Source organism: Mus caroli, unplaced genomic scaffold, assembly GCF_978045245.1.
Source record: "Mus caroli unplaced genomic scaffold, Mus_caroli_1 scaffold_7, whole genome shotgun sequence".
NCBI classification, from domain to species: Eukaryota; Metazoa; Chordata; class Mammalia; order Rodentia; family Muridae; genus Mus; species Mus caroli.
The window spans coordinates 90,753,989-90,770,856 of NW_028227262.1; the positions used below are offsets into that span (position 1 = coordinate 90,753,989).

A 16,868-nucleotide genomic window follows, 5' to 3' on the forward strand; every position below is an offset into this window, starting at 1 on the left:
ATAGGGCCACAAGCCTCTTCCTGTCAGAAAAGCACCGGGGCAGCTAGGGCGCAGGGTCGGCTGACACTCGCCAGCTACCCACAACACCCGCCACAGGATCTTAAGACTTCTGGTGAGTGGAACACAGCTTCTGCTCCAATCCAATTGAGCGCGGGACCTGAGACTGCATTAGTTAGGGAAGCAGAAACCGGCCTGAGTAGGGCCACAGGCCTCATCCAGCCAGATCAGCACAGGGGAAGCTTGAGCGCAGGGTCGCCTGACACCCGCCAGCTACCCACACCCCTGCCACAGGATTTTGAGACTGCTGGTGAGTGGAACACAGCTTCTGCTCCAGTCCAATCACGCGGGACCTGAGACTGCTCTGGTTGGGGAGAGAGAAATCCGGCCTACATAGGGCCACAAGCCTCTTCCGGTCAGAAAAGCACTGGGGCAGCTAGGGCGCAGGGTCGGCTGACACTCGCCAGCTACCCACAACACCCTCCACAGGATCTTAAGACTTCTGGTGAGTGGAACACAGCTTCTGCTCCAATCCAATTGCACGCGGGACCTGAGACTGCATTAGTTAGGGAAGCAGAAAACCGGCCTGAGTAGGACCACAGGCCTCTTCCGGCTGGACCAGCACCAGGGTACCGCCAGCTTCCCACGACCCCCACCGCAGGATTTTGAAACTGCTGGTGAGTGGAACACAGCTTCTGCTCCAATCTTTAAACAGGGACAACAATAACAACTAACCCCAGAGATTACCAGATGGCGAAAGGTAAATGTAATAATCTTACTAACAGAAACCAAGACCACTCACCATCATCAGAACCCAGCACCCCCACTTCGCCCAGTCCAGGGCACCCAAACACACCGGAAAAGCTAGACACGGATCTAAAAGCATATCTCATGATGATGGTAGAGGACATCAAGAAGGACTTTAATAACTCATTTAAAGAATTACAGGAGAACATGGCTAAAGAGTTACAAGTCCTTAAAGAAAAACAGGATAACACAATCAAACAGGTAGAAGTCCTTAAAGAAAAACAGGATAACACAATCAAACAGGTAGAAGTCCTTAATGAAAAACAGGATAACACATCCAAACAGATGATGGAAATGTACAAAACCATACTAGACCTAAAAAGGAAAGTAGACACAATAAAGAAAACCCAAAATGAGGCAACACTGGAGATAGAAACCCTAGGAAAGAAATCTGGAACCATAGATACAAGCATCAGCAACAGAATAAAAGAGATGGAAGAGAGAATCTCAGGTGCAGAAGATTCCATAGAGAACATCGGCACAACAATCAAGGAAAATGTAAAATGCAAAAAGATCCTAACTCAAAACATCCAAGAAATACAGGACACAACGAGAAGACCAAACCTACGGATAATAGGAGTGGATGAGAATGAAGATTTTCAACTCAAAGGACCAGCAAACATCTTCAACAAAATTATAGAAGAAAACTTCCCAAATCTAAAGAAAGAGATGCCCATGAACATACAAGAAGCCTACAGAACTCCAAATAGACTGGACCAGAAAAGAAATACCTCCCGACACATAATAATCAGAACAACAGATGCTCTAAATAAAGATAGAATACTAAAAGCAGTAAGAGAAAAAGGCCAAGTAACATATAAAGGCAAGCCTATCAGAATTACACCAGATTTTTCACCAGAGACTATGAAAGCCAGAAGATCCTGGACGGATGTTATACAGACACTAAAAGAACACAAATTCCAGCCCAGGCTACTATACCCAGGAAACTCTCAATTAACATAGATGGAGAAACCAAAGTATTCCACGACAAAACCAAATTCACACATTATCTCTCCACTAATCCAGCCCTTCAAAGGATAATAACAGAAAAAAACCAATACAAGGACAGGAACCACGCCCTAGAAACAACAAGAAGGTAATCCCTCAACAAACCCAAAAGAAGACAGCCACAAGAACAGAATGCCAACTTTAACAACAAAAATAACAGGAAACAACAATTACTTTTCCTTAATATCTCTTAATATCAATGGACTCAACTCCCTGATAAAAAGACATAGACTAACAAACTGGCTACACAAACAAGACCCAACATTTTGCTGCTTACAGGAAACTCATCTCAGAGAAAAAGATAGACACTACCTCAGAATGAAAGGCTGGAAAACAATTTTCCAAGCAAATGGTATGAAGAAACAAGCTGGAGTAGCCATTCTAATATCTGATAAGATTGACTTCCAACCCAAAGTCATTAAAAATGACAGGGAGGGACACTTCATACTCATCAAAGGTAAAATCCTCCAAGAGGAAATATCAATCCTGAATATCTATGCTCCAAATACAAAGGCAGCCACATTTATTAAAGAAACTTTAGTAAATCTCAAAGCACACATTGCACCTCATACAATAATAGTGGGAGACTTCAACACACCACTTTCACCAATGGACAGATCATGGAAACAGAAACTAAACAGGGACACAGAGAAACTAAGAGAAATTATGAATCAAATGGATCTGGCAGATATCTACAGAACATTCTATCCTAAAACAAAAGGATATACCTTCTTCTCAGCACCTCATGGCACCCTCTCCAAAATTGACCACATAATTGGTCACAAAACAGGCCTCAACCTATACAAAAATATTGGAATTGTCCCATGCATCCTATCAGATCACCATGGACTAAAGCTGATCTTCAATAACAAAATAATTAATAGGAAGCCAACCTTCACGTGGAAACTGAACAACACTCTTCTCAATGATACCTTGGTCAAGGAAGGAATAAAGAAAGAAATTAAGGACTTTTTAGAGTTCAATGAAAATGAAGCCACAACATACCCAAACTTATGGGATGCAATGAAAGCATTTCTAAGAGGAAAACTCATAGCTCTGAGTGCCTCCAAAAAGAAACTAGAGAGAGCACACATTAGCAGCTTGACAACACACCTAAAAGCACTAGAACAAAAGGAAGCAAATTCACCCAAGAGGAGTAGACGGCAGGAAATAATCAAACTCGGGGTGAAATCAACCAAGTGGAAACAAGAAAAACTATTCAAAGAATCAACCAATCAAGTAGCTGGTTCTTTGAGAAAATCAACAAGATAGATAAACCCTTAGCCAGACTCACTAGAGGGCACAGGGAAAGCATCCTAATTAACAAAATCAGAAATGAAAAAGGAGACATAACAACAGATCCTGAAGACATCCAAAACACCATCAGATCCTTCTACCAAAGGCTATACTCAACAAAACTGGAGAACCTGGATGAAATGGAGAAGTTCCTAGACAGATACCAGGTACCAAAGTTGAATCAAGATCAGGTTAATGATCTAAACAGCCCTATATCCCCCAAAGAAATAGAAGCAGTCATTAATAGTCTCCCAACTAAAAAAAGCCCAGGACCAGATGGGTTTAGTGCAGAGTTCTATCAGACCTTCAAAGAAGATCTAATCCCAGTTCTTCACAAACTATTCCACAAAATAGAAACAGAAGGTACTCTACCCAACTCATTCTATGAAGCCACAATTACTCTGATACCTAAACCACAAAAAGACCCAACAAAGATAGAAAACTTCAGACCAATATCCCTTATGAATATTGATGCAAAAATCCTCAATAAAATTCTTGCTAACCGAATCCAAGAACACATCAAAACAATCATCCATCCTGACCAAGTAGGTTTCATCCCAGGGATGCAGGGATGGTTCAATATACGGAAATCCATCAACGTAATCCAGTATATAAACAAACTCAAAGACAAAAACCACATGGTCATCTCGTTAGATGGGGAAAAAGCATTTGACAAGATCCAACACCCATTCATGATAAAAGTCTTGGAAAGATCAGGAATTCAAGGCCCATACCTAAACATGATAAAAGCAATCTACAGCAAACCAGTAGCCAACATCAAAGTAAATGGTGAGAAGCTTGAAGCAATCCCTCTAAAATCAGGGACTAGACAAGGCTGTCCACTTTCTCCATACCTATACAACATTGTACTTGAAGTCCTAGCCAGAGCAATTCGACAACAAAAGGAGATCAAAGGGATACAAATTGGAAAAGATGAAGTCAAAATATCACTTTTTGCAGATGATATGATAGTATATATAAGTGACCCTAAAAATTCCACCAGAGAAATCCTAAGCCTGATAAACAGCTTCGGTGAAGTAGCTGGATATAAAATTAACTCAAACAAATCAATGGCCTTTCTCTACACAAAGAATAAACAGGCAGAGAAAGAAATTAGGGAAACAACACCCTTCTCAATAGTCACAAATAATATAAAATATCTTGGCGTGACTCTAACTAAGGAAGTGAAAGATCTGTATAATAAAAACTTCAAGTCTCTGAAGAAAGAAATTATAGAAGATCTCAGAAGATGGAAAGATCTCCCATGCTCATGGATTGGCAGGATCAACATTGTAAAAATGGCTATCTTGCCAAAAGCAATCTACAGATTCAATGTAATCCCCATCAAAATTCCAAATCAATTCTTCAACGAATTAGAAAGTGCAATCTGCAAATTCATCTGGAATAACAAAAAACCTAGGATAGCAAAAACTCTTCTCAAGGATAAAAGAACCTCTGGTGGAATCACCATGCCGGACCTAAAGCTCTACTACAGAGCAATTGTGATAAAAACTGCATGGTACTGGTATAGTGACAGACAAATAGACCAATGGAATAGAATTGAAGACCCAGAAATGAACCCACACACGTATGGTCACTTGATCTTCGACAAGGGAGCTAAAAACATCCAGTGGAAGAAAGACAGCATTTTCAACAAATGGTGCTGGCACAACTGGTTGTTAACATGTAGAAGAATGCGAATTGATCCATTCCTATCTCCTTGTACTAAGGTCAAATCTAAGTGGATCAAGGAACTTCACATAAAACCAGAGACACTGAAACTTATAGAGGAGAAAGTGGGGAAAAGCCTTGAAGATATGGGCACAGGGGAAAAATTCCTGAATAGAACAGCAATGGCTTGTGCTGTAAGATCGAGAATTGACAAGTGGGACCTCATGAAACTACAAAGCTTCTGCAAGGCTAAAGACACCATCAATGAGACAAAAAACCACCAACAGATTGGGAAAGGATCTTCACCTATACTAAATCAGATAAGAGACTAATATCCAATATATATAAAGAACTCAAGAAGGTGGACTCCAGAAAGTCAAATAACCCCATTAAAAATGGGGCTCAGAACTGAACAAAGAATTCTCACCTGAGGAATACCGAATGGCAGAGAAACACCTGAAAAAATGTTCAACATCCTTAATCATCAGGGAAATGCAAATCAAAACAACCCTGAGATTCCACCTCACACCAGTCAGAATGGCTAAGATCAAAAATTCAGGTGACAGCAGATGCTGGCAAGGATGTGGAGAAAGAGGAACACTCCTCCATTGTTGGTGGGATTGCAAGCTTGTACAACCACTCTGGAAATCAGTCTGGCGGTTCCTCAGAAAATTGGACATAGTACTACCGGAGGATCCAGCAATACCTCTCCTGGGCATATATCCAGGAGAAGGTACTGTGCACCTTCTTAGAATTGGGAACAAAACACCCAGGGAAGGAGTTACAGAGACAAAGTTCGTAGCTGTGATGAAAGGATGGACCATTTAGAGACTGCCGTATCCAGGGATCCATCCCATAATCAGCTTCTAAACGCTGACACCATTGCATAAACTAGAAAGATTTTGCTGAAAGGACCCAAATATAGCTGTCTCTTGTGAGACGATGCCGGGGCCTAGCAAACACAGGAGTGAATGTTCACAGTCAGCTATTGGATGTATCACAGGGCTCCCAATGGAGAAGCTAGAGAAAGTACCCAAGGAGCTAAAGGGATCTGCAACCCTATTGTTGGAACAACATGATGTACTAACCAGAACCCTGGAGCTCTTGTCTCTAGCTGCGTATGTATTGAAAGATGGCCTAGTCGGCCATCAATGGAAAGAGAGGCCCATTGGACTTGCAAACTTTATATGCCCTAATATAGGGGAATGCCAGGGCCAAAAGAACGGGAATGGGTGGGTAGGGAAGTGGGGGGCGCTATGGGGGACTTTTGGGATAGCATTGGAAATGTAATTGAGGAAAATATGTAATAAAAATATTAAAAAAAAAAAAAAAGAAACCAGGAAAACAAAACCATTGCCAGGATAGGGTTGGGGGGTGGGAGCAATAAAAATCAGAATTGCACAGTACAAGTATCTTAACAGGAAAATAGAAATGGGGGGGCTCCATAGAGAGTGGAGGGAGATAAATACAGAAGAAAGAGGTCGTTAGGTAAAATATCAACATGAATTTCTGAAAAGCCATAATTTATCATTCTGTTAATTTTCAATTCTCTTCAAAACAAAATAAAAACAATATTTGCCATGGAAACTGGGAGTTAGTTTTTTTAAACCTGAGGTTCAGTGCCATAAAAGGTGATGGGATGGGAACTCAATTGGGTGCCACCTATGAATATTTATAATGATAATTATTGGTTATATCATGTAGAAAGCACACTACTGGTCTTCAAATATATCTAGTCTTAAATTCATATTAGATTTCTTTGGAAATGGAACATAAACAGAGATGAATTTAGGAAGAAATTTACTAATTAAAATGATAGGATTATCATGAATTTGCACCATGCTTTCATTAGAATTATAAGTCATAACATAGATGGTTATAAAATAGAGCTCAGTAAAATTATGAGCTCGCCTCAATATTTTTGATACCTTTTGTAACTATTTTCCAAATCACTATAAGTTTATTCAGGTGTACAAATGTGATTAATATTCTGTGCTCACCATGACTGTTTTGTATGTTAAGTATGAAATGGAGCAATATAAATCAACAGGATTGGATTTCTAAGGTGTGAGAATCAAGGTTAATAAAAGCTCACAAATTATGAATTATGTATGTGTGAATGTATTTATTGTCTATAATATTGTATGTGTATAGGAAATACATGGAAAGCATATAAAATGCAGGCTATGATGTAAAATCTGGAACATAAAATGTTAACGAGACAAGGCAATCTTCAAGTAGTAAGGAAAATAAAATGAGGATAGAGTCTTATTATCAAGTGTATCACAGCTTGATTTATACTCTATTTTTTTCAGATATTTGAAATGAACATCCACCATGCTCTTAAGATGAATCCAAGTTTAACTTATGTTTGCATTCAAGAATGTCCTTTATTTCCAAGCTGGACTGGGAGGCTTAGCCAATATGTTTCTTCTTTGTTTCTATATTTTCATACTCATAGGTAACAGACTTAAACCCACGGACTTGATCTCCTGTCAACTCACCTTTATTCAAATGATGATGTTCCTCACTGGAGGCAACCTGTTAATTACAGACATATTTGCATCGCTGAATATTGATAATGACTTCATATGTAAGGCAACATTTTACATAAGCAGGGTGACAAGAGGCCTCTCTATCTGTATCACTTGTTTCCTGCGTGTGTTCCAGGCTGTCACTATCAGTCCCAATACCTCAATGTTGGCAAATTTTAAACAAAAACTAAAAAAAACACATGACCTATGTTTTCTTGTGTATTTGGTCTTTCAATTTGTCCTACAGTAGTAACTGGTTCTTCTATGTTCATGGTTTTACTAATGTGAGTGAGACTAACCAGATGCAGGTCACTGAATCCTGCTCACTCTTCCCCATGAACTATATCATCAGGGGATTGATGTTTACAGTGTCAATCTCCAGAGATGTGTTTCTTGTAGGAGTCACGCTGATCACAAGTACATACATGGTGATTATTTTGTGCAGACATCAGAGGCAATGCAAGCATCTTCATAGCATCAACCACCTGAGAGCTTCCCCTGAGAAAAGAGCCACTCAGGCGATCTTGCTGCTGGTTATTTTCTTTGTGGTCATGTACTGGGTAGACTTCATCATCTCAGCTATATCAGTCCTGTTGTGGATGTATGACCCAGTCATCCTGAGGGTTCAGAAGTTTGTAATGTATGCCTTTCCCACAATTACTCCTTTGATACAAATCAGTTCTGATAACAGAATAATTATGCTGAAAAACATGCACTCAAAGCACCACCAGAGGTTTTTTTGAAACGATTTTTTTATTTCTTTAAAAACCTACTAATTTATTATTTTTTTTATACGTGTGAGTGTTGTGCCAGTATGTATCTATGAGTGCATTCCTGCTACACATAGAGGTGAGAAGATGTCATGACACTCCCTGAAATTGGACTTATAGATGGCTGTAAGGAGTCATTCTGTAAAGCACCAATTATTTTTTTTCTAAAATACAGTTTCTTTAAAACTTTAATGTCCCCAGCACATATGTAGCAGATGTACAAACCAGCCTTCATGTGGATTCCCCCAACTAGTGGTGCCTGTTCCTAAAGCTGCTGTCTGTCATGGAATCCATTCCCAACAGAACTGCCTTTCTAGTCTCAGCTGGAGAAGATGCACCTAACCCTGCAGAGACTTTATGTGCCTGACTGTGGTATTACAATTGTGTGGGGCACCGTCTCAGATGAGAAAAAGATAAGGGACATGAGATGGAACCCTGTGAGAGGGATCCTGGTTGATATTTAAGTGAATGAATGAATGAATAAATGAAGTTCCTTAAAAATTAAACTCAAGTTTTGTTGAGTATAGCCTTTTGTAGAAGGATCTGATGGTGTTTTGGATTTTTTCAGGGTCTATTGTTATGTCTCCCTTTTCATTTTGATTTTGTTAATTAGGAAGCTTTCTCTGTGCCCTCTAGTGAGTCTGGCTAAAGTTTTATCTATCTTGTTGATTTTCGCAAAGAACCAGCTCCTCCTTTGGTTGATTCTTTGAATAGTTCTTGTTTCCACTTGGTTGATTTCGCCACTGAGTTTGATTATTTCCTGCTGTCTACTCCTCTTGGGTGAATTTGCTTCCTTTTTTGTTCTAGCGCTTTTAGGTGTGTTGTCGATCTGCTAATGTGTGCTCTCTCTAGTTTCTTTTTGGAGGCACTCAGAGCTATGAGTTTCCCTCTTAGAAATGCTTTCATTGTGTCCCATAAGTTTGGGTATGTTGTTGTTCCTCAAAAAATTCGACATAGTACTCCTGGAAGATCCCGCAATACCTCTCCTGGGAATATATCAAGAAGATGTTCCACCCAGTAAGAAGGACAAGCATTGGAAATGTAAATGAAATAAGTACCTAATAAAAAAATTAAACTCATTGTTTCAGGTAGCAAAGCAGGATTGTTCATATGATTTAATAAAAATTTGCATTATTACACATAGACATTCATAGACATTTTTTGACATTTCTGTTGCTAAGTACTAGAGAGTTTTTAAGTTAATTGTCCACGATAAGTTGATATTTCTACATGAAATCTCTCTTTCTCCTTTGTACTTTGTAAAATGAATATTCCCTTGCTGCTGAGTTTACTCCAAAGAAGACCCTTGCTAATAGTGACTTTCTAAGCTTTCTCTCCAAAAGATTTCAGTCTACTCTCTCTCACCAAGAATAGCTTAAATATTTTATTGTAGCTTTAATTCTATTCCCTAATTATAATTTTTCTGGTCCATAAAAATACTGTGAGTTTAGGGTTCCAATGTTTTTTTACTACATTTACTTAATCAATTTTATATGAAAATATCATGTGCCTGTTTATTTGTACTTCATTTCATTTGCATATATTAAAATATTATTAGTAAATAAAAATTGTTTAGATACACACATATTGTAAATGTGTTCATTTTTACTACATTTACTTAATCAATTTTATATGAAAATATCATGTGCCTGTTTATTTGTACTTCATTTCATTTACATGTATTAAAATATTATTAGTAAATAAAAATTGTTTAGATACACACATATTGTAAATGTGTTCATTGTGTACCTGTATGCATGTATGTATGTGTGTGCACAGATGAAGTATGTATGTATGTATACACATGGAAGCCAGGAGACACCTGCTGTTTCTGTTTGTTTTGTCATTGCCATTTGCCTGCTGCCTTAATAGAGCATCTTTCTCTCTGTGACCTGTGTCAAGATGGTGGTCCAAGGGCTTCTCCTGTCTCTGCTTCTCTAGCTCTAGTATTAGAAATGTTCACCACCATACATTCCCCCATTTAAAAGTTATTCCTTTTTCATTGAGGAAATATTTCATACTGTATAGTCTAATTAGAGTTTCCCCTCCCCTAAATCTTTCCAGTTCCTCCTCACCTCCTACCCCATTCAAATTGACACCATTTCTTTCTCTCTTTAGAAAAGTTACATGCTTCTTAGTAATAACAATAAAATAAACAAGACAAATTAAATGAATCACAATAAGACAAAACACACAGAAGGAAAGGTGCCAAAGCAAAAGTACAACAACTAAAAAGAGAAACACACAAGTTCTTACACAGGGATCTCACAAGATACAAAAACAGAAGTCATAATATATATATGCAAAGGATCAGTAAGACTCTGTTAAGTTAATTTGTGTTGGGTATGACTGCATGGCATGGAGCCTATCCTTAGGGGAAGTTAGTTTCTCCAGAAAGGCTCCCTTGGAGAAAACTAAATTTTTATTGCAGGTGGCTATCAAAACGAGATAGCTTCTCAGTTATGGAAGGGATGTGTATCTACTATGGCTGTTGTAGGACCCTGTTGGGTACAAGCCTCTGCAGTCCCTCTGTGTGCTGTCACTGACTCTGAGTTTATATGTGAGTCCACTGGGTTGTGTTTAGAAAGCTTTTTGCCTTGGTGTTCTCCATCAATTCTGGCTCCTCTAGTCTTTCTACCACATCTTCCACAAAGTTCCCTGTGCACTGAGAGAAAGAATTTGATGGAGACTTTCCATGTATGGTTAGCTGTCTTAATGTTCCCCACTCTCTTCATGTTTTCTAGCTGTGAATCTGTGTTTTTATCTGCGTCTTCTGCCTGAGGGAGCTCTGATGATGATTGACTGAGACTTAGATTTATAAGTATGTCATTAGTAGTCATTTTATTGCTACATTCTTTTACTAGGACACTAGTATTTGGTTTTCTCCTTGGTCACAGGCCTATATAAAAGTTTCATGTTCTTGACAACCCAAACAGTGCTGGGTATGGATTCAACCCCATGGACTCCATGCTTTAATTCAAATCAGATATTGGTTGGTTACTCTCACAAGCTTTGTGACACTATTGCACCAGCATATCTTTTTTTATTTACTTAACACACTACAGGATACTGGATTCCTAGTAATTTGACTAAGGAAGACACTGCTTGAATTTTGGCTGGAATTATTTTCCCATCTTCTAATGTGCAGGTATTTTTATCAGCAAGTCCTCAAAGGCTGCTACTTTCTGCTTACCTGATCTCAGAATATATTGTCATCAATATAGTGGACCAGCATGATATATTGAGGAAGAGGCACAGGATTTATACCATTTTGAACAATTTTATGAAATAGGGCTGGAGAATTAACATAGTTTGAGGTAGAAATATAAGAATTTGCTCCTTGGATGGCAAATAAAAACAAAATGCCTTTAGTTAGACTTATGAGCAAGTATTTTTATAAAGCATTTGTGAGATCACTATCTGCTTACAAGAATCAGAAAGTAATCTGTAATCTGTAATCAGTCCAAGAAAAGAAAACATATCTGCTTTATCAATTGGAGTGGAGTTACTCTCTCACTGAGTTAATAACAGAAAAGAGAAATTTTCCATGAATGAATATTCCACCATGGAATTCTCCAGATGTGTTCCATAGAGGTCAAATAATATATACGCTTGTGTGGGGTAGCCATTACCTCTGCACCTTTTTTTTTTAATATTTTTAATTAGGTATTTTCCTCATTTACATTTCCAATGCTATCCCAAAGGTCCCCCATACCCCCCCAACTCCCCTACCCACTCCCACTTTTTGGCCCTGGCGTTCCCCTGTACTGGGACATATAAAGTTTGCAAGTCCAATGGGCCTCTCTTTCCATTGATGGCCGACTAGACAATCTTTTGATACATATGCAGCTAGAGTCAAGAGCTCCGGGGTACTGGTTAGTTCATAATGTTGTTCCACCTATAGGGTTGCAGGTCCCTTTAGCTCCTTGGGTACTTTCTTTAGATCCTCCATTAGGGGCCTTGTGATCCATCCAATAGCTGACTGTGAGCATCCACTTTTCTGTTTGCTAGGCCCCGGCATAGTCTCACAAGAGACAGCTATATCTGGGTCCTTTCAGCAAAATCTTGTTAGTGTATGCAATGGTGTCAGTGTTAGGAAGCTGATTATGGGATGGATCCCCGGGTATGGCAGTCTCTAGATGGTCCATCCTTTTGTCTCAGCTCCAAACTTTGTCTCTGTAACTCCTTCCATTGGTGTTTTGTTCCCAATTCTAAGAAGGGGCAAAGTGTCCACACTTTGGTCTTCGTTCTTCTTGAGTTTTAAGCGTTTAGCAAATTGTATCTTATATCTTGGGTATCCTAAGTTTCTGGGCTAATATCCACTTATCAGTGAGTACATAGTGTGTGAGTTCCTCTGTGATTGGGTTACCTCACTCAAGATGATGCCCTCCAGGTCCATCCATTTGCCTATGAATTTTATAAATTCATTCTTTTTAATAGCTGAGTAGTATTCCATTGTGTAAATGTACCACATTTTCTGTATCCATTCCTCTGTTGAGGCTCATCTGGGTTCTTTTCAGCTTCTGGCTATTATAAATAAGGCTGCTATGAACATAGTGGAGCATGTGTCCTTCATACTGGTTGGAACAACTTCTGGATATATGTCTAGAAGAGGTATTGCGGGATCCTCCAGTAGTACTATGTCCAATTTTCTGAGGAACTGCCATCTTGGTTCCGGGACTCCACCAAAAATAGTCTGCACAGCTGAGAGTGTGCACTACAGAAGCTAACAGCTTCTGGGACAGGCGGGAGCCACAGAGCTTCTGAGGCAGCCCCCTTTTCAGACTCCAGACATCCAGCCACCTTCCTGGCCAGAGGATAGGTGTCTGCCCAGTCCTGGAGGGCTTTGCCTCAGCATTGGCAGAAGACATCTCGGTTCAGAGACTCTGCTGAAAGTAGTCTGCACAGGTGAGGGTGTGGACTACAGAAGCTAACAGCTTCTGTGACAGGCCAAAGCAACACAGATTCTGGGATAGTTCCTGTGTTGGGCCTCCATCTTTGGCAAGGAGGGAGGTCCGAACTCCAGATATCTGTGCACCTTCCCTGTAAAAGGAGAGCTTGCCAGCAGAGAGTGCTCTGACCACTGAAACTCAGAGGAGAGAGCTAGTCTCCCAGGTCTGCTGATAGAGGGTAACAGATAGAGGGTCACCAGAGGAACAATCTCTAAACAGAGACAACTATAACAACTAACTCCAGAGATTACCAGATGGCGAAAGGTAAACGGAAGAATCTTACTAACAGAAACCAAGACCACTCACCATCATCAGAACCCAGCACTCCCACTTCGCCGAGTCCAGGGCACCCCAACACACCCGAAAAGCTAGACCTGGATCTAAAACTGTATCTCATGATGATGGTAGAGGACATCAAGAAGGACTTTAATAACTCACTTAAAGAAATACAGGAGAACACTGCTAAACAGGTAGAAGACATTAAAGAGGAAGCACAAACATCCCTTAAAGAATTGGAGGAAAACACAACCAAACAGGTGATAGAATTGAATAAAACCACCCAAGACCTAAAAAGGGAAGTAGACACAATAAAGAAAACCCAAAGTGAGGCAACGCTGGAGATAGAAACCCTAGGAAAGAAATCTGGAACCATAGATGCGAGCATCAGCAACAGAATACAAGAGATGGAAGACATAATCTCAGGTGCAGAAGATTCCATAGAGAACATTGGCACAACAATCAAAGAAAATAGAAAATGCAAAAAGTTCCTAACTCCAAACATCCAGGAAATCCAGGACACAATAGAACACCAAACCTACAGATAATAGGAGTAGATGAGAATGAAGATTTTCAATTGAAAGGACCAGCAAATATCTTCAACAAAATTATGGAAGAAAACTTCCCAAACCTAAAGAAAGAGATGCCCAAGAACGTACTAGAAGCCTACAGAACTCCAAATAGAGTGGACCAGAAAAGAAATTCCTCCCGACACATAATAATCAGAACAACAAAAGCACTAAATAAAGATAGAATATTAAAAGCAGTAAGGGAAAAAGGTCAAGTAACATATAAAGGCAAGCCTATCAGAATTACACCAGATTTTTCACCAGAGACTATGAAACCCAGAAGAGCCTGGACAGATATTATACAGACAATAAGAGAACAGAAATGCCAGCCCAGGCTACTATACCCAGCCAAACTCTCAATTAACATAGATGGAGAAACCAAAGTATTCCACAACAAAAGCAAATTCACACATTATCTTTCCAGGAATCCAGCCCTTCAAAGGATAATAACAGAAAAAAAAAATACAAGGACAGAAACCACGTCCTAGAAAAAGCAAGAAGGTAATCCCTCAACAAACCTAAAAGAAGACAGCCACAAGAACAGAATTCCAACTTTAACAACAAAAATAATAGGAAGCAACAATTACTTTTCCTTAATATCTCTTAATATCAATGGACTCAACTCCCCAATAAAAAGACATAGACTAACAGACTGGCTACACAAACAGGACCCAACATTTTGCTGCTAACAGGAAACTCATCTCAGAGAAAAAGATAGACACTATCTCAGAATGAAAGGCTGGAAAACAATTTTCCAAGCAAATGGTCTGAAGAAACAAGCTGGAGTAGCTATTCTAATATCTAATAAAATCGACTTCCAACCCAAAGTCATCAAAAAAGATAAGGAGGGGCACTTCATACTCATCAAAGGTAAAAATCCTTCAAGAGGAACTATCAATTCTGAATATCTATGCTCCAAATACAAGGGCAGCCACATTCATTAAAGAAACTTTAGTAAAACTCAAAGCACACATTACACCTCACACAATAATAGTGGGAGACTTCAACACACCACTTTCACCAATGGACAGATCATGGAAACAGAAACTAAACAGGGACACAGTGAAACTAACATATGTTATTAAACAAATGGATCTAACAGATATCTACAGGACATTTTATCCTAAAACAAAAGCATATACCTTCTTCTCAGCACCTCATGGTACCTTCACCAAAATTGACCACATAATTGGTCACAAAAGAAGCCTCAACCTATACAAAAATATTGAAATTGTCCCATGCATCCTATCAGATCACCATGGATTAAGGCTGATCTTCAATAACAAAATAAATAATAGAAAGCCAACATTCACGTGGAAACTGAACAACATGCTTCTCAATGATACCTTGGTTAAGGAAGGAATAAAGAAAGAAATTAAGGACTTTTTAGAGTTTAATGAAAATGAAGCCACAACATACCCAAACTTATGGGACACAATGAAAGCATTTCTAAGAAGAAAACTCATAGCTCTGAGTGCCTCCAAAAACAAACTCGAGAGAGCACACATTAGCAGGTCGACAACACACCAAAAAGCGCTAGAACAAAAGGAAGCAAATTCACCCAAGAGGAGTAGACAGCAGGAAATAATCAAACTCAGGGGCGAAATCAACCAAGTGGAAACATGAAAAAGTATTCAAAGAATCAACCTCTGCAACTTTTTAATCATAGATGCTGGCATTGATTTCTCCAATCTTTCTCTGAATGTGATATTGGTTTGTGTTCAACATTTTCCATGGTAGAAGCATCTCCAGTGGCCTCCATTTGTTCTTTCTAAACATAATAGCCTTTATATGGGAAGTGAGGGAACAAATGTGCAGTTTCTGCTGTGAATAAGAATTGCTGAAAAGAGTGTGTGTCTGGCTATAAACCAAAATCCTCTGGTTGAGTCTGTGTTGGCAGAGACATGTTGACAGACTGCAGTTTCAGATCTGTAGAGAAGCTGGACACTTTTAGGAACAGATACTCATGACATTATTTTAGCCTCTGGAATATCCATTCCTTTTCCTACTCTATATTCAAACTATCACCTCATGATGCAAGATAGAAATATATTTTAGAAGCTGTTAATTGAAATTAACATCTCATGATAATACATAAATCCTATTAGACACCGTTAATTTGTCCCCCACCTATCCAAGGGCTAACAATGTCATCAGATAACATCTTTGGTCTATAAACAGTTTGCCCTGTCTCAGTGTAACCACCTCTCTTGAATGTCCACCAATGCACTTTAAATTTACCTTGGTTTGTATTTTCCTTTGTTCTATAAATGTATTAAAAACTTTATAAAACTATGTTCACTTTAGAACACAGAATTGTGCAGTAATCTTAATGTGTTCCTGGGCTATAGAAACTTCAGAGGGGAGAACGATTTCTTTCATAGACCCTATTATCTTCTAATACAAATATCTTACATACTTTTAAAATTACCTATCTTGGGATTCTGGAAATAAACAGAGCTTGAGTTTTGGACCCCATTGTGAATCAGATAGTGTTGTGCTGGGACGTGTTCTTTAACTCCAAAAGGCCACCAAAGAGTCGATTCAGATGCAATCACTTTAGGGTCTCTAATCAGGCTTAGGCTTGAGATTCCTGTCAAACCTAGCATAGCAGGACAGGAAGGTGGAGAGCCCCAAGCCTAGTTTCAGGAAAGCATTTATAGAGGCAAGCAAAGAAGTAAGGGGGTTTCTAGGCTGTGACACATTTGACTGCAGGGCCATTATGGCCTTTAACATAATTGGTTGGTGCTGGGAGCCACAGCATAAACTTAACTTCTGTTTCCATCCTGACTGGTGGTTGTTCAGAAGTGAATTGCCAGGGACAGACATGAAACCTCAAGGTTCACATTTTGCGGGGAGTAAACTGGAACTGTTGCTAGGTATCAGTTTGCTAGTTAACTCGAGTTTAACCTAGGTCAAGTTCTCTAAGATGTAATCTGAATCCAAAAGATTTGGTCTCTCACCATGTAGATGAAACAGCTTTTGGGA

The 16,868-nt window shown here is 39.2% G+C and overlaps 1 pseudogene; it reads left to right on the forward strand.

Moving 5' to 3' along the window:
* Positions 1-7,146: 7,146 nt before the first annotated feature.
* On the forward strand, positions 7,147-8,056 carry LOC110289114 (vomeronasal type-1 receptor 90-like; annotated as a pseudogene).
* The last annotated feature ends 8,812 nt before the right edge of the window (positions 8,057-16,868 follow it).